The 19,590-nt window shown below is 35.1% G+C and overlaps 2 protein-coding genes across 2 annotated transcripts in view; one reads left to right on the top strand and one right to left on the bottom strand.

Annotated features, from left to right (window-relative positions):
• The window catches only part of POLE4 (DNA polymerase epsilon 4, accessory subunit), a 200,084-nt gene extending 181,701 nt beyond the window's left edge, over positions 1-18,383 (top strand). Inside the window, exon 5 of the transcript XR_014254390.1 lies at positions 9,502-18,383. The gene's annotated coding sequence lies outside the window, so the exon portion shown is untranslated. The remainder of the gene's footprint in view (positions 1-9,501) is intronic.
• Positions 1-19,590, bottom strand: part of TACR1 (tachykinin receptor 1) — a 298,687-nt gene that overhangs the window by 81,847 nt on the left and 197,250 nt on the right. The gene's annotated exons all lie outside the window — the stretch shown is intronic.

Raw genomic sequence — 19,590 nt, 5'->3', positions numbered from 1 at the left:
ATAGTTGATGAATGATGGCCCTACTTTGGATTAATTTGGGAGTAAGCTCTTGACCACGTTGAGCAAATCATCATCATAAATTCTGGAACTGTACCTGAGAAATAAATGCCAGGTTCTCCTCTGCAATTGAAGGTAAAGATATGTACATATTTTTTGCCATATGACTTGTTTGGCCAATGGCATATCAGCATATGTGGGGCATGCAGAGACTTGAAAAGCACTAGTGCAATAGGACTTGTCCTCTCTTGCTGCTTTTGAAATTCAGGAGAAGAAGCCTAAGCACTCCTGCTGAATGATGAGAAACACATGGTTCAGTCACCCCTGTCATCCTGGTTGGCAATCTTCCAAGTGCCAGATATGTGAGTAAGGGTTCCTAGGTTATCCAGCACTCAGATAACCTGAAGACGTATGAGAGAGTCCCACAGAGTTTAGCTGAGTTGACACAATCCAGACTAGCTAACCAACTCACAAAATCATGACCTGAATGAATAGTTGTTACTTTAAGCCAATATGTTTTGGAATGATCTGTTACCCAGCAGGAGTTAACTGGTACACTATCCAAAATCATTTTCTATTACTTGCTGTCAAAAGAGTACTAACTATAATAGAGTAAAAAAATTTTTTTCATATGTAAAACATATCTTGGCATAAAAATTGACAGTGATGATTTGATTAAGGGCAGATGTAATATTTCAATCTTGTTTGGGTTTCCTAGATTAATATAAAATCCTATAAGGATCTTGGAGTAAAATTCAGGCTACCCACAAAAGAAGAGACCATTGTGACTTCAAACAACAAAAGAGTAATATTTGCTGAGCCTAAAAGGACACACAGTATTCTGACAATCTATACCAAATCAAGCTGCCGTTTGTATGAAAAAGTATTCTCAAATATGCAAGAAAGTACTCTTTTCTGCAAAGAAGCTACCAAGAGACATGCTCCAGGACAATGAGAGATGAGCCAAAATGAGAATTCAAAATCAGGAAGCCATAGCGCTAATAAACTGGTGATGATTAGTAAAACAAAAGTATATAGAGATGACATTGTTTATTTATTTATTTTTATTTTTATTTTTTTTCAGGAAAGAAAAAGTTCTCTTTATTAAGAAGTTCCAGTTTATATAATCCCTGATCTCCTTGAGGAGACAGGGGATGTTAAAATATTGGAAACCAGTTCATCTTGTCCTACTCATGAGTTGATTCAATAGCTTAAGCATAAATTTTATAACAATAATTCATTCAGAGATGGATTACACACTAGTAACAAATTCTTACACACATCACTGAAAATGGAGACCACATTTTACAAAGAAATAAACTAAATCATATCAAATTACTGAAGAGTTACAGGACAAATATAGGACGATAGATGGGTTACTTAATGCTATTAGACGTGTACTGATGTTTCCTTCCCAAGATTCAGTCCTGAATCCTTAGCCCTTTACAGAATTTCAGATGGGTGACATTTGACCATATATTTGCAGTCCTGACCTTTTGTTTGAGCTTGAGATGACATTGTTTATAAACCATAATTATAAAATAAAATAGAAAACACTTTTAAGAGGGCAGATCTATATAAGTTGTTTTCAATCACTTGGCCTTAGGACCTCTTTACACTATAAAAATTACTGAGGATCCCAAAGAACTTCTGTTCATGTGGGTTCTACCTATCAATAGTTAACAACATTAGAAACAGAAACTGAGAAAATTTTAGTGTTTGTTTAGTCAGTTAAAACTAACAGTAATACATCTAGAGCCCAGATCTTGATTTTTAATATCATTCTCCAATAAAAGAAACTAGGGCTCCTTAGAGAAATGGCTGATTGTAGGTTTGGGGCAGGAAATATACAGGATGAGCCTAAAGCATCTTGTAGTGCTACAGAGCATGAAAGTGCTGGAAATACAATATAACACAAACAAAAATGAAAACAGTGAGAGAGAGAGAGAGAGAGAGAGAGAGAGAGAGAGGAAAGGAAGGAAGAAAAGAAGAAAGAAAGAAAGAGAAAGAGAGAAAGAAAGAACAATGCCATATATCTTGGACTTTTAAAAAATTATATTATAAATCATGTCCAGGTATGCTTTATTTCAGGAATGCAAGATATTTCAGTATCAGAATATCTAAAAAAAAAAAGGAAATCACCACACTAACAGACTAATGAGAAGAAACATAAGGTCACCTCAATGCATGTAGATAAAACAGTAGATAATATTTCACATATTCTCTTAATAAGAGGTTTTTGTTTTGCATCTCATAAAAATCCAGATATTTATTCATTTTTTAAAATTTTTATTTATTTATTTATGTTTCTATTTTTTTCAAATTCTTTTCCCATTTAGGTTATTACAGAATACTGAGCAGAGTTTCTGGTGCTATATTATAGGTTCTTGTTGTTTATCTATTTTAAATATAGCAGTGTGTACATGTCAATCTTGGACTTTAAAAAATAAAACTTTTCTAAATACCTACTGGATATTTAGAAAAATATAGTGATAGAATATTTTAAAAGTAGAGAATAAGAGAGCACTATATATATATATATCAGTGCTACTGGAAGGGAGACAAAGTGGATCTAAGTGTTAGATCATTTCACTATTTGAAAAATAAAATAAGTGGAGTAACTATTCAACCCTGAAATTCAGAAAATATACATTTAAATACATTTTTTAAAAGGCAGGAGGAAGAAAATAAAAATAAGAGCAAAATTAATGAATGAAAAAGAGAATGGATAAATAATCTCCTCTGGCAAGCACTTTGGAATAAAAATAAAGTCAAAATTAAAAAAAAAATTTAAAGATGGTGTATAACTGTATATTGAAAGTCACTATAAAATAGATGTTTTTTTCTTAAAAATAATATACATTAAAAAATTGAAACAAACAAAAATACAGTAGCTGTGATAGAACTAAAAAATGTACTAATGTCCTTCCATAAAAGACTCTAAGGCTAGTTGGTTTCATGGGTGAGTTCCTTTGCTAATACCAATGCTATTATGGAAAACAAGTATAGTTTTCAAAACCCTAACCTTGACAACAAAACCTGACAAAAAGAGCACAAAAAGACAAATATTACTTTTGAATATTGATATAAAATCTTATTTAACATAACTAGTCAGTATATTGAGAGCATAATACACTGTGACCAACTAAGACTTATCTTAGGGATAGATATTATAATGATTTGCATACTAAAAAAATAATTTTCTCAACAGATGCTGACATATTTTGATAAAACTCTTTGCCAAACCAGGAATAGAATGCTTCTTAAAATAATAAAAAGTATGAATATTGAGAAATGATCTTCTCAGCAAGTTCCAAATATTAAACTTAATTGTGAAATCAATAGCCAAAAACCTACTTAATGGTAAAATTCTGGAGGCATTCTCAGAACAGTAAGAAAGTTAAGGAAGTCATTATTATTCAACCTTGTAAAAGTTTTGGTCATTATAATACAATGTGAAGCAGAAGTAAAAGTTATAACCACTAGAAAGATGAAAGAAAGAATTATTATTTGCAGATGATATGATTGTGTTTCTAGAAAAAGAATCAGCTTAAACATCATTAGAATAAGTAAAGTGGTTAGATAAAAGATAAGCTCATAAAAACAAATTACTTCGATATGTTACTAGTTGAAAAATATAAAAGGAATCACTTCAAAATTTGGATGTAATACTCCAGTTTAAGCCCAATATAGTTAATTCCTTCTCCCTCTGGAGTAGTCTCTGAAATGGTCAAAGAAATGTAAAAATCCTTTTCAGCTCTGGAAGCAAGTGGAAGGTGTCCACCGTGGGCCAGAGCAAATTTCTTCAGGTCACTGAGCAGCTGAGACCTGTTGGAGGGAGAGTCCAGCCTGCTGGGAAAAGAACAGCCCACGAGGGAAAGCAAGTGTAAGGAGGCTGCCCATGTGCAGAAGGCTGCAGGGTGATGGTGAGGAAGGGCTTGAGGGAATGGTTGAGGCTAGACCTCAAACCTGCTTCAAGTTTTGGAAAGCGCAGCAGGCATCGGGGTAAGAAACTGTTAGCTCAGGAGCTTGAACACCGGGGGGCATGAAACCTAATAACTAGAGAAGGGGGCAGGGCTCCGAATATCTTTGGGCTGTGCCACCCTACAGTAGGGAGGCAGCTGGGAGGAGGAAACCACAGCAAACCCACACTTCCTTCTTCTCCTTTCACCTGCCATTGAAAGATTTGAGTAGGGACCCCTAAAACTCTGAAGCCATCTTAGCTCTCCACACTGGGCTACACTTTATGAAGATGAGCAAAAAGAGAAAAAGTTTGATATTTGGTAGAACTGACAATGGGAATCTGGGAAAGAACTAAATGTGTCTCTGTGAAAAATCTTGCTTCAAGAAACAGGTGGAAACTCCAGGCAATCCCTTATTTGTTTTTAAAACCAGATTTGAGAGACTGCTGCACATATGAAAAAGGCAGGAAATACTTCTTTCCAAGGAAAACATGATTACAGAATTTAAAAATGCAACAGAAGCAGTGAACAGCAGATAAACTCTTGATCTCACAATTTCATTACTAATGATTGACAGTTCACCCAGAAACCAAAAAAAAAAAAAAAAAAAAAACAGAAGGAAATAACCAAGATTAGTAAAATAGTAAGGGACATGGAGAACAGACTTGAGGGAAACAATTTATACATAGCATTAACTCTGAGGAGAGCAGAACAGAGGGCAAGCAATTAAAAGAAAAACATATTTAAAAAATTTTCCTTGAACTAGAGATCTGACGTAAGATTATAAGGTCTCAGAAATGATAGAAAAATACAATATAAACATCTAAATATATACATATATTCTGTGGGTATACATATAAAGCATAGAGAAAAATCTTAAATGCATGTAGGCAGATATCACAAATAATCTACAATGGAAAAATATCAGATGGCATCAGATTTCCTCATGAAACGAAATGCCAGAGGACCACAGAACAACGTCTAAAGAATTTGTGGGAAAATGACTCCGGACTAATAACTATATAATTTGCCAAACTATTTTTTTCAGGTGCTAAAATATTCATTTTTTTCATCTTTTTATTCCCTAGTGATTTTTTTAAACGTCTTCATTAGAGTATAATTGTTTTACAATGGTGTCTTAGTTTCTGCCTTATAACAAAGTGAATCAGTTATACATATACATATATCCCCATATCTCTTCCCTCTTGCATCTCCCTCCCTCCCACCTTCCCTATACCACCCCTCTAGGTGGTGACAAAGCACCGAGCTGATCTCCCTGTGCTATGCGGCTGCTTCCCACTAGCTATCTATTTTACGTTTGGTAGTGTATATATGTCCATGCCACTCTCTCACTTTGTCCCAGCTTACTCTTCCCCCTCCCCGTATCCTCAAGTCCATTCTCTAGCAGGTCTGCATCTTTATTCCCGTCTTGCCCCTAGGTTCTTCTGACCGTTTTTTTTTTCCTTTTTCTTTTTTTGGATTCCATATATGTGTTAGCATACGGTATTTGTTTTTCTCTTTCTGACTTACTTCACTCTGTATGACAGTCTCTAGGTCCATCCACCTCAGTACAAATAACTCAGTTTTGTTTCATTTTATGGCTGAGTAATATTCCATTGTATATATGTGCCATATCTTCTTATTCCATTCATCTGTTGATGGACACTTAGGTTGCTTCCATGTCCTAGCTAATGTAAATAGAGCTGCAATGAACATTGTGTTACACGACTTTTTGGAATTATGGTTTTCTCTGGATATATGCCCAGTAGTGAGATTGCTGGGTCATATGGTAGTTATATTTTTAGTTTCTTAAGGAACGTCCATACTGTTCTCCATACAGGCTGTATCAATTTCCATTCCCACCAACAGTGCAAGAGGGTTCCCTTTTCTCCACACCCTCTCCAGCATTTATTGTTTGTAGATTTTTTGCTGATGGCCATTCTGACCGGTGTGAGATGATATCTCATTGAAGTTTGATTTGCATTTCTCTAATGATTAGTGATGTTGAGCATCCTTTCATGTTTGTTGGCAATATGTACATCTTTGGAGAAATGTCTATTTAGGTCTTCAGCCCATTTTTGGACTGGGTAGTTTTGTTTTTTTTTTTTTTGATATTGAGCTGCATGAGCTGCTTGTAAATTTGGAGATTAATCCTTTGTCAGTTGCTTCATTTGCAAATATTTTCTCCAATTATGAGGGTTGTCTTTTCACCTTGTTTATGGTTTCCTTTTCTGTGTAAAAGCTTTTAAGTTTCATAAGGTGCCATTTGTTTATTTTTGTTTTTATTTCCATTTCTCTAGGAAGTGGGTCCAAAAGCATGATTGCTGTGTTTTATGTCATAGAGTGTTCTGACTATGTTTTCCTCTAAGAGTTTTATAGTGTCTGGCCTTACATTTAGGTCTTTAATACATTTTGAGTTTATTTTTGTGTATGGTGTTAGGGAGTGTTCTAATTTCATTCTTTTACATGTAGCTGTCCAGTTTTCCCAGCACCACTTACTGAAAAGACAGTCTTTTCTCCATTGTATACTCTTGGCTTCTTTATCAAAAATAAGGTGACCATATGTACATGGGTTTATCTCTGTGCTTTCTATCCTGTTCCATTGATCTATATTTCTGGTTTTGTGCCAGTACCATACTCTCCTGATGACTGTAGCTTTGTAGTATAATCTGAAGCCTGGGAGCCTGATTCCTCCAGCTCCATTTTTCTTTCTCAAGTTGGCTTTTGCTATTCAGTGTCTTTTGTGTTTCCATACAAATTGTGAAATTTTTTCTTCTAGTTCTGTGAAAAATGCCATTGGTAGTTTGATAGGGATTGCACTGAATCTGTAGATTGCTATGGGTAGTATAGTCATTTTCACAACGTTGACTCTTCCAATCCAATAACATGGCATATGTCTCCATCTATTTGTATCATCTTTAATTTCTTTCATCAGTGTCTTATAGTTTACTGCATACAGGTCTTTTGCCTCTTTATGTAGGTTTATTCCTAGGTATTTTATTCCTTTTGTTACAAAGGTAAATGGGACTGTTTCCTTAATTTCTCTTTCAGATTTTTCACTCATTAGTGTTTAGGAATGCAGGAAATTTCTGTGAATTAATTTGTATCCTGCTAGTTTACCAAATTCATTGATTAGCTCTGGTAGTTTTCTGGTAGCACCTTTAGGATTGTCTATGTATAGTATCATGTCATCTGCAAGCAGTGATAGAGTTACTTCTTTTTTTCCGATTTGGATTCCTTTTATTTCTTTTTCTTCTCTGATTGCTGTGGCTAAAACTTCCAATACTATGTTGAATAATAGTGGTGAGAGTGGACAACCTTGTCTTGTTCCTGATCTTAGAGGAAATGGTTTCAGTTTTTCACTATTGAGAACGATGTTGGCTGTGGGTTTGTCATATATGGCCTTTATTATGTTGAGGTAAGTTCCCTCTATGCCTACTTTCTGGAGGGTTTTTATCATAAATGGATGTTGAATTTTGTCAAAAGCTTTCTCTGCATCTGTTGAGTTGATCATATGGTTTTTGTCCTTCAATTTTTTAATATGGTGTATCACATTGATTGTTTTGCATATATTGAAGAATCCTTGCATTCCTGGGATAAACCCCATTTGATCATGGTGTATGATCCTTTTAATGTGCTGTTGGATTCTGTTTGCTAGTATTTTGTTGAGGATTTTTGCATCTATGTTCATCAGTGATATTGGCCTGTAGTTTTCTTTCTTTGTGACATCTTTGTCTGGTTTTGGTATCATGGTGATGGTGGCATCATAGAATGAGTTTGATTGAGAGTGTTCCTCCCTCTGCTATATTTTGGAAGAGTTTGAGAAGGATAGGTGTTAGCTCTTCTCTAAATGTTTGATAGAATTCACCTATGAAGCCATCTGGTCCTGAGCTTTTGTTTGTTGGAAGATTTTTAATCAGTTTCAATTTCAGTGCTTGTGTTTTGTCTGTTTATATTTTCTATTTCTTCCTGGTTCAGTCTTGGAAAGTTGTGTTTTTCTAAGAATTTGTCCATTTCTTCCAGGTTGTCCAATTTATTGGCCTATAGTTCTTGTAGCAATCTCTCATGATCCTTTGTATTTCTGCAGTGTCATTTGATACTTCTCCTTTTTCATTTCTAATTCTATTGATTTGAGTCTTCTCCCTTTTTTTTTTGATGAGTCTAGCTAATGGTTTATCAATTTTGTTTATCTTCTCAAAGAACCAGCTTTTAGTTTTATTGATCTTTGTTATCATTTCTTTTTCACTTATTTCTGATCTGATCTTTATGATTTCTTTCCTCCTGCTAACTTTGGGGGTTTTTGTTCTTGTTTCTCTAATTGTTTTAGTTGTAAGTTTAGGTTGTTTATTTGAGATGTTTCTTGTTTCTTAATGTAGGATTGTATTGCTATAAACTTCCCTCTTAGAACTGCTCTTGCTGCATGCCATAGGTTTTGGGTCATCGTGTTCATTGTCATTTGTTTCTAGGTATTTTTTGATTTCCTCTTTGATTTTTTCAGTGACGTCTTAGTGTATTGTTTATCCTCAAGTTGTTTGTATGTTTTACACATTTTTTCCTGTAATTGATATCTAGTCTCTTAGCGTTGTGGTTGGAATAGATACTTGATACGATTTAAACTTTCTTAAATAGTAAGGCTTGGTTTGTGACCCAAGATATTATCTATCCAGGAGAATGTTCCATGAACACTTGAGAAGAAAGTGTGTTCTGTTGTTTTTGGATGGAATGTCCTATAAATATCAACTAAGTCCATCTTGTTTAATGTATCATTTAAAGCTTGTGTTTCCTTATTTATTTTCATTTTAGATGATCTGTCCACTGGTGAAAGTGGGGTGTTAAAATCCCCTACTATGATTGTGTTACTGTTGATTTCCCCTTTTATGGCTGTTAGTATTTACCTCATGTATTGAGGTGCTCCTATGTTGTGTGTATAAATATTTACAATTGTTATCACTTGTTCTTTGTTTGATCCCTTAATCATCATGTAGTGTCCTTGTTTGTCCCTTGTAATAGTCTTTATTTTAAAGTCTATGTTGTTTGATATGAGAATTGCTATTCCAGCTTTCTTTTGATTTCCATTTGCATGGAATATCTTTTTCCATCCCCTCACTTTCAGTCTGTATGTTTCCCTAGGTCTGAAGTGGGTCTCTTGTAGACAGCATATATACAGGTCTTGTTTTTGTGTCCAGTCAGCCAGTCTATGTCTTTTGGTTGGAGCATTTAATCCAGTTACATTTAACATAATTATTGATATGTATGTTCCTATTACAATTTTCATAATTGTTTTGAGTTTGTTATTGGAGGTCTTTTCTTTCTCTTGGTTTTGCTGCCTAGAGAAGTTCCTTTAGCATTTGTAGTAAAGCTGGTTTGGTGGTGCTGAATTTTCTTAGCTTTTGCTTGTCTGTAAAGGTTTTAATTTCTCCATCAAATATGAATGAGATCCTTGCTGGGTAGAGTAATCTTGGTTGTACGTTTTCCCCCTTCATCACTTTAAATAAGTCCTGCCACTCCCTTCTGGTTTGCAGTGTTTCTGCTGAACGATCAGCTGTTAACCTTATGGGGATTCCCTTATGTGTTATTTGTTGTTTTTCCCTTGCTGCTTTTAATATTTTTTCTTTGTATTTAATTTTTGAAAATTTTATTAATATGTATCTTGGCATGTTTCCCCTCGGATTTATCCTGTATGGGACTCTCTGTGCTTCCTCGACTTGATTAACTATTTCCTTTCCCTTACTAGGGAAGTTTTCAACTAGAATCTCTTCAAATATTTTCTCAGTCCCTTTCTTTTTCTCTTCTTCTTCTGGGACCCCTATAATTCGAATGTTGGTGTGTTTAATGGTGTCCCAGAAGTCTCTGAGACTGTCCCCAATTCTTTTCTTTCCTTTTTTTCTTTTTTCTGCTCTGCAGTAGTTAATTCCACTATTTTATCTTCCAGGTCACTTATCCCTTCTTCTGCATCAGTTACTCTGCTATTGATACCTTCTAGAGAATTTTTAATTTCATTTATTTTGTTGTTCATCACTGTTTGTTTGCTCTTTAGTTCTTCTAGGTCCTTGTTAAACATTTCTTGTATTTTCTCCATTCTATTTCCAAGATTTTGGATCATCTTTACTATCATTATTCTGAATTCTTTTTCAGGTAGACTGCCTATTTCATCTTCATTTGTTAGGTCTGGTGTGTTTTTACCTTGCTCCTTCATCTGCTGTGTGTTTGTCTGTCTTCTCATTTGCTTAACTTACTGTGTTTGGGGTCTCCTTTTCACAGGCTGCAGGTTCATAGTTTCCATTGTTTTTGGTGTCTGCACCCAGTGGCCAAGTTTGGTTCATTGAGTTGTGTAGGCTTCCTTGTGGAGGGGACTAGTGCCTGTGTTCTGGTGGATGAGGCTGGATCTTGTCTTTCTGGTGGGCATGTCCACATCTGGTGGTGTGTTTTGGGGTGTCTGTGGCCTTATTATGATTTTAGGCATCCTCTCTGCTAATGAGTGGGGTTGTGTTCCTGCCTTGCTAGTTGTTTGGCACAGGGTGTCCTGCACTGGAGCTTGCTGGTCGTTGAGTGGAACTGGGTCTTGACATTGAGATGGAGATCTCTGGGAGATTTTTGCCATTTGATATTACATGGAGCTGGGAGGTCTTTTGTGGACCAATGTCCTTAACCTGCCTCTCCCACCTCAGAGGCACAGGCCTGACACCATTTGGGAGGTCTGAGGTTTTCTGCCAGTGTTCAGTAGGTGTTCTGTAGGAGTCGTTCCACATGTAGATGTATTTCTGATATATTTTTGGGGAGGAAGTTGATCTCCACATCTTACTCTTCCGCCATCTTGAAACTCCTCCCATACAACATATTACAGTCTCTGACAACAATTATTTTTGTCTGAAGGCCTGTTCTAGGTCTGTGAAAGTATTTTAGTCTCAAAGGGACAAGAAATTAAAGATAATAAATGGAGAATTGCACGCAGGAAAAGGAACCTTAAAGGCTGACCTTCTCCACATTTTTTGATTGAACTGTTTTTTGTTTTTTTTTTTTAACATTGAGCTGCAATGGCTGTTTGCATATTTTGGAGACTAATCCTTTGTCAGTTACTTCATTTGCAAATATTTTCTCCCATTCTGAGGTTGTCTTTTCTATTTGTTGATGGTTCCTTTTGCTGTGCAAAAGCTTTTAAGTTTATTTAGGTCCCATTTTTTAATTTTTGTTATTATTTTCATCACTCTAGAGGGTGGGTCAAAAAAGATGTTGCTGTGATTTATGTCAAAGAGTGTTCTGCCTATGTTTTCTTCTAAGAGTTTTACATTGTCTGGTCTTACATTTAGGTCTTTAATCCATTTTGAGTTTATTTTTGTGTATGGTGTTAGGGAGTGTTCTAATTTCATTCTTTTACATGTAGCTGTCCAGTTTTCCTAGCACCACTTATTGAAGAGACTGTCTTTTCTCCATTGTATATCCTTGCCTCCTTTGTCATAGATTAGGTGACCATATGTGTGTGGGTTTATCTCTGGGCTTTCTATCCTGTACCATTGATCTATATTTCTGTTTTTGTGTCAGTACAACACTGTCTTGATTACTGTAGCTTTGTAGTATAGTCTGAAGTCAGGGAGTCTGATTCCTCTAGCTCTGTTTTACTTTCTCAAGATTGTTTTGGCTATTTACAGCTTTTTTGTTTCCATACAAATTGTAAATTTTTTTTTTATATTTATTTTTGGCTGTGTTGGGTCTTTGTTTCTGTGCGAGGGCTTTCTCTAGTTGCGGCAAGTGGGGGCCACTCTTCATTGCGGTGTGCGGGCCTCTCACTATCGCGGCCTCTCTAGTTGCAGAGCACAGGTTCCAGATGCGCAGGCTTAGTAGTTGTGGTTCACTGGCCCAGCTGCTCCGCAGCATGTGGGATCTTCCCAGATCAGGGCTCGAACCCGTGTCCCCTGCATTGGCAGGCAGATTCTCAACCACTGCACCACCAGGGAAGCCCAAATTTTTTGTTTTTGTTGTTCTAATACTTTGAAAAATGCCATTGGTAATTTGATAGGGATTGCATTGTATCTGTGGATTACTTTGGGTAGTACAGCCATTTTGACAATATTGATCCTTCCAATACATGGTATATCTCTCCATCTGTTTGCATTATTTTTGATTTGTATTATCAGTGTTTTATAGTTTTGTGAGTACAGGTGTTTTGTCTCGTTAGGTAGGTTTATTCACAGGTATTTTATTCTATTTGTTGCAATGGTAAATGGGAGTGTTTCCTTAATTTCTCTTTCTGAGCTTTCATCATTAGAGTATAGGAATGCAAGAGATTTCTGTGCATTAACTTTGTATCCTGCAACTTTAATAAATTCATTGATTAGCTGTAGTAGTTTTCTGGTAGCATCTTTAGGATTTTCTATATATATAGTATTATGTCATCTGTGAACAATGACAGGTTTACTTCTTCTTTTCCAATTTGTTTTCCTTTTATTTCTCTTTTTTTCTCTGATTGCCATGGCTAAGACTTCCAAAACTATGTTAAATAAAAGTGGAGAGAGTGGACATCCTTGTCTTGTTCCTGATCTTGGAGGAAAACTTTCAGTTTTTCACCATTAAGAATGATGTTTGCTGTGGGTTTGTCATATATGGCCTTTTTTATGTTGAGGTAGATTACCTCTATGCCCACTTTCTGGAGAGTTTTTATCATAAATGTGTGTTGAATTTTGTCAAAAGCTTTTTTTTGAATCTATTGAGATGATCATATGCTTTTTATTCTTAATTTGTTAATATGGTGTATCACACTGATTAATTTGTGTGTATTGAAGAATCCTTGCATCCCTGGGATAAATCCAACTTGATCACAGTGTATGATCCTTTTAATGTGTTGTTGGATTCTGTTTGCTATTATTTTTTTAAGGATTTTTGCATCTATATTCTTCAGTGATATTGGTCTGTAATTTTCTTTTTTTGTGATATATTTATCTGGTTTTGGTATCAGTGTGATGGTGGCCTCATAGAATGAGTTTGGGTGTGTTCCTCCCTCTGCAATTTTTTGGAAGAGTTTAAGAAGCAAAGGTGCTAGCTCTTCTCTAAATGTTTGATAGAATTCGCCTGTGACGCCCTCTGGTCCTGGACTTTTGTTTAAGGGAAAAAAATTTTTTTAATTTATTTAATTTATTTATTTTTGGCTGCATTGGGCTTTTGTTGCTGTGTGTGGGCTTTCTCCAATTGTGGTGAGTGGGGGCTACTCTTGGTTATGGTGCGTGGGCTTCCCATTGTGGTGGCTCCTCTTTGTTGTTGAGCATGGGCTCTATGTGTGTGGGCTTCAGTAGTTGCAGCATGCAGGCTCCATGCTTGTGGCTCGGGGGCTCTAGAGCACAGCCTCCATGGTTGTGCCATATGTGCTTAGTTGCTCCGCAGCATGTGGGATCTTCCCAGACCAGGGCTCGAACCTGTGTCCCCTGCATTGGCAGGCAGATTCTTAACCACTGTGCCACCAGGGAAGCCCTACTGGAAGATTTTAATTACAGTTTCAATTTCATTACTTGTGATTGGTATGTTCATATCTTCTAATTCTTCCTGGTTCATTTTTGGAAGGTTGTACTTTTCTAAGAATTTTTCCATTTCTTCCAGGTTGTCCATTTTATTGGCATAGTGTTGCTTGTGTAGTCTCTTATGATCCTTTGTATTCCTGCATTGTCAGTTATAATTTCTCCATTTCATTTCTAATTTTATTGATTTGAATTCTATCCCTTTTTTCTTGATGCATCTGGTTAAAGGTGTATCAATTTTTTTTATGTTCTCAGAGAATCAACTTTTAGTTTTATTGATGTTTGCTATTGTTTTCTTCATTTCTATTTCATGTATTTCTGCTCTGGTCTTTATGATTTCTTTCCTTTTATTAACTTTGGGGTTTTTTTTTGTTCTTCTTTCTCTAGTTGCTTTAGGTGTAAGGTTAGATTTTTTATTTGAGACTTTTCTGGTTTCTTGAGGTGAGATTGAATTGCTATAAACTTCCCTCTTAGAATTGCTTTTACTGTGTCCCATGGGTTTTGGGTTTTCATGTTTTCTTTGTCATTTGTTTCTGTGTACTTTTTGATTTCTTCTGTGATCTCTTAGTTATTTAGTAGCATAATATTTAGCCTCCATTTGTTCGTGTTTTTTACAGTTTTTTTCCTGTAATTGATTTCTAATCTCATAGAGTTGTGGTCAGAAAAGATTCTTGATATGATTTCAGTTGTTTTAAATTTACCAAGGCTTTATCCGTGACCCAAGATTTGATCTATCTTGGAGAATGTTCCATGTGCACTTGAGAAGAAAGTGTATTCTACCACTTTTGGGTGGAATGTTCTATAAATATCGATTAAATCTATTTGTACTGTTGTGTCATTTAAAGCTTGTGTTTCTTTGTTTATTTTCTCTCTGGATGATCTGTCTATTGATGTAAGTGGGGTGTTAAAGTCCCCCACTATTATTGTGTTACTGTCGATTTCCCCTTTTATGACTATTAGCATTTGCCTTATATATTGAGGTGCTTCTATGTTGGGTGCATATATATTTACAATTGTTATATCTTCATTTTTGATTGATCCCTTGATCATTATGTAGTGTCCTTTCTCTTGCAACAGTCTTTATTTTAAAGTCTATTTTTTCTGATATGAATATTGCTACTCCATCTTTCTTTTGATTTCCATTTGCATGGAATATCTTTTTTCCATCCCCTCACTTTCTGTCTGTATGTGTCCCTAAGACTGAAATGGGTCTCTTGTAGACAGATTATATACAGGTCTTGTTTTTGTATCCATTCAGCCAATCTGTGTCTTTTGGTTGGAGCACTTAATCTATTTACTTTCAAGATAATTATTGATATGTATGTTCCTATTGCTATTTTCTTAATTGTTTTGTGTTTGTTTTTGTGGGTCTTTTTCTTCTCTTGTGTTTCCCACTTAGAGAAGTTCCTTTAGCATTTGTTGGAAAGTTGGTTTTGTGGTGCTGAATTCTCTTAGCTTTTGCTTGTCTGTAAAGCTTTTCATTTCTCTGTTGAATCTGAGTGAGATCCTTGCTGGGTAGTGTAATCTTGGTTGTAGGATTTTCCCTTTCATCACTTTCAATATATCCTGGCACTCCCTTCTATCCTACAGAGTTTCTGCTGAAAAATCAGCTGATAACCTTATGGGAATTCTCTTTTATATTACTTGTTGCTTTTCCCTTGCTGTTTTTAATATTTTTTCCTTGAATTTATGTTTTTTAGTTTGATTAATATGTGTCTCAGTGTGTTTCATCTTGGGTTTATGCTGTATGGGACTCTCTGTGGTTCCTGGACCTGTGTGGCTATTTCCTTTCCCATGTCAGGGAAGTTTTTGACTATAATCTCTTCAAATATTTTCTCAGATCCTATTTCTTTCTCTTCCTCTTCTGGGACCCCTATAATTCGAATGTTGTTGAATTTAATTTGTCCCAGAGGTCTCTGAGACTGTCCTCATTTCTTTTCAGTCTTTTTTCTTTATTCCATTCCATGGCAGTTATTTTCACCATTCTATCTTCCAGTTCATTTATCTGTTCTTCTGCCTCAGTTATTCTGCTATTGATTCCTTCTAGTGTATTTTTCATTTCAGTTATTGTGTTGTTCATCACTGTTTGTTTGTTGTTTAGTTCTTGTAGGTCCTTGTTAACCATTTCTTTTATTTTCTCAATTCATGCCTCCATTTCTATTTCTATTTGGATCATCTTTACTATTGTTACTCTGAATTCTTTTTCAGGTATGTTGCCTATTTCCTCTTCATTTATTTGCTCTTGTAGGATTTTACCTTAATCCTTCATCTATAACATATATTTTGGTCATCTCATTTTTTTGATGGGTGGGGCTGTGTTCCTATCTTGCTGATTGTTTGGCCTGAGGCATCAGCCACTGGAGTTTGCAGGCAGTTGGATGGAGGCAGGTCTTGTTGCCGAGATGAGGACCTCTGAGAGAGCTCACACTGACTAATATTCCTGGGGCCTGAAGATCTCTGTTAGTCCAGTGGTTTGGACTCGGCACTCCAACCACAGGTGCTCAGGTCTCCTCTATGATAATTATGTCAATGGTTTGTCTCATACATTGTGGGTTTTTTCCCTCACTTTGTCATTTGCCAAACTCTCTCATGGAGTTTCCTGACATACAGTATTTAACAAATATATATATACCTGTATCTATATCTAAGTTTATACTCAAACCAGCCATCTCTTTCATTTTAGTTTTGTCTTGAGTGTTATTTTTTGAAAGCTTTCACTCCTTTCCAATTTATTTGGAATTTATATTCGTTTTAAGATGTGAGAAAGAAACACATTTTTATGATTAGTGCAGAGTTTCACCAGAATATATATTATGGACAATATTTCTGTGGGATGTTACCAGGGGTTAGTCAAAAGAAGGATTCTATGATCAAGTAAATTTGGGAAACACAAGGTTTAAACAAAACCATCAGGTTTCTTTACTGAAAAATTATCAGAGTGGAGCCTATTCATTACAATATTATTTGAAATAGCAAAACACTAGGAGCACTCCAAATATAAATCAATATCATGCCAGATAAATAAGTTATGTTTTTTCTATACAACGTAATACTATGCAGCTGTAAAGAAAACAATGAGACTATTTGCTCAATACTAAGGGGAAAGGATATCTGAGTTAAACTGTAAGTGGAAAAAACAAGAATATAGTATGTTATATATGACACTTTGTGTTAAGAAAGGAGACAATTAGAATATATAGTCAAACCCTTTTAGATAAGCAGAAAGGAACTTTGGAAAGCTCACAAGAAACTAAGAACAAAACAGATGGAGAGATATACGATGTTCTTGGATTGGAAGAATCAATATTGTAAAAATGACTATACTACCCAAAGCAATCTACAGATTCAATGCCATCCCTATCAAATTACCAATGGCATTTTTTTAAAGAACTAGAACAAAAAAATCTTAAAATTTGTATGGAGACACAAAAGACCCTGAATAGCAAAAGCAGTCTTCAGGGAAACAAACAGCTGGAGGAATCAGACTCCCTGACTTCAGACTATACTACAAAGATACAGTAATCAAGACAATATGGTACTGGCACAAAAAAGAGAAGTATAGATCAATGGAATAGGATAGAAAGCCCAGAGATAAACCCACGCACCTATGGTCAACTAAACTATGACAAAGGAGGCAAGGATATACAATGGAGAAAAGACAGTCTCTTCAAAAAGTGGTGCTGGGATAACTGGACAGCTACATGTAAAAGAATGAAATTAGAATACTCCCTAACACCATACACAAAAATAAACTCAAAATGGATTCAAGACCTAAATGTAAGACTGGACACTATAAAACTCTTAGAGGAAAACATAGGCAGAACACTCTTTGACATAAATCACAACAAGATCCTTTTTGATCCACCTCCTAGAGTAATGGAAATAAAAACAAAAATAAACAAATGGGACCTAATGAAACTTAAAAGCTTTTGCACAGCAAAGGAAACTACAAACAAGACGAAAAGACAACCCTCAGAATGGGAGAAAATATTTGAAAATGAATCAATGGACAAAGGATTAATCTCCAAAATATATAAACATCTTCATGCAGCTCAATATTAAAAAAACAAATAACCCAATCAAAAAATGGGCAGAAGACCTAAATAGACATTTCTCCAAAGAAGACATATAGTTGGCCAAGAAGCACATGAAAAGCTGCTCAACATCACTAATTATTAGAGAAATGCAAATCAAAATTACAATGAGGTATCACCTCACACCAGTTAGGATTGGCATCGTCAGAAAATCTACAAACGAGAAATGCTGGAGAGGGTGTGGAGAAAAGGGAACCCTCTTGCACTGTTGGTGGGAATGTAAAATGATACAGCCACTATGGAGAACAGTATGGAGGTTCCTTTAAAAAGTAAAAATAGAATTACCATATGACCCAGCAATCCCACTACTGGGCATATAACCAGAGAACACCATAATTCAAAAAGACACATGCATCCCAATGTTCATTGCAGTACTATTTACAATAGCCAGGTCATGGAAGCAACCTAAATGCCCATTGACAGAGGAATGGATAAAGAAGATGTGGTACATATATACAATGGAATATTACTCAGCTGTAAAAAGGAATGAAATTGGGTCATTTGTAGAAACGTGGATGGATCTAGAGGCTGTCATATAGAGTGAAGAAAGTCAGAAAGAGGAAAACAAATGTAGTATATTAACGCATGTATGTGGAACCTAGAAAAATGGTACAGATGAACCGGTTGGCAGGGCAGAAATAGGGACACAGATGTAGAGAACAAACATATGGACACCAAGGGGAGAAAGTGGCAGGGTAAAGGTGGTGCTGTGATGAATTGGGAGATTGGGATTGACATATATACACTAATATGTATAAAATGTATAACTAATAAGAACCTGCTGTATAAAAAAATAAATTAATTAAAATTTAAAAATTCAAAAGAAACTAAGAACAGTGGTTAGAGGGAGAAATCTTTTTTCTGATTACTTTTTACACTTACTGGTTTTTAAACCACATGAATATATTACATAAAAAAGTAAATTTAAAAATTTAAAAATGGAAAGCCTCTTAGAGGCTTCAGTACACTAATGTAATTTTGACTCTCTAAGTTGTGGGTAGCTGTGAGTTATGTGATTACCCACAATGGTTACTTATAAAGTCATTCAAGTTACAAAATCCTACAGAATTTGGGGTTCTCAGGTTTCCAAAAAAAATTTATGGAAAAATCATTTCAGAATTCACATGTTATCTGTAGCGTATACTATATACAAAACTTTATATTCTTGGGTTTCTGTGTGTGTGTATGTATGTGTGTGTGTGTGTGTGTGTGTGTGTGTGTGTTTGTATGTGTGTGTGATTTCTATTCTGTTTTTTATTGATCAATTCTATCCTCAGTAGTGAGTATTTTCATATCTGAAAGAGCAAGTCATTTCTTATATTTCTTTTTTATTTTGCTGATATCGAAATTAATTCTTCTCTTTCAACATTTTCTTGAACTATTTTAATCCATTTATTCTTTCAGATGATTTGCTTTATCAGCCATCTAAACATACTTGTTGGAATAGTTTGAGAAGAACTGATATCTTCATGGAATTACATAAAGACAGAAGGGCGTTTCCACCTTTTTGGCTATTGTGAATAATGCTGCTATGAACATTGGTGTACAAATTTAAAAAATATGTATATAGAAGGGAGATTGTTTCCTATATACCCTTAGATACTTTCCAGGTTTTGGATCATGTGAAATGTTTCTCAAATATTCTGTTATGGCATTCAGTAAAGTCTAAAATAGCATAATTGTTTTGTTTTTCTTCATATAATGCCTATTTCTTAATTTTCTGGGGTTTTGTTTGTTTCTGTTGTAAAGAAGATGTGTTATTCACTTTATTTTCTCAAGGATTATTGCTGATATAAACTATTTTTTTCTTTAATACATATTACATTTTAACAAATTTATTTTTGACATTTATTGAGAAAATATATACTTCTCTTTGACCAGTTCATTTGATAAAATAAAATAACAATTTCCTGATAACTTACTAACGTTATTGCTGGAAGAAGTCATGCTCAAAAAATAAAACATTGTTATTTTAATATAATTTTGAATTCCTTTGTGTGAATCTCTTATCTATAGTTGGAAATGGAATTGGCC

The sequence above is a fragment of the Balaenoptera physalus genome (assembly GCF_965194825.1).
Source record: "Balaenoptera physalus genome assembly, chromosome: 15".
Lineage (NCBI taxonomy): Eukaryota > Metazoa > Chordata > Mammalia > Artiodactyla > Balaenopteridae > Balaenoptera > Balaenoptera physalus.
Note: the sequence above shows the minus strand (reverse complement) of the source record. Positions and strands in the feature narration are given on the sequence as shown.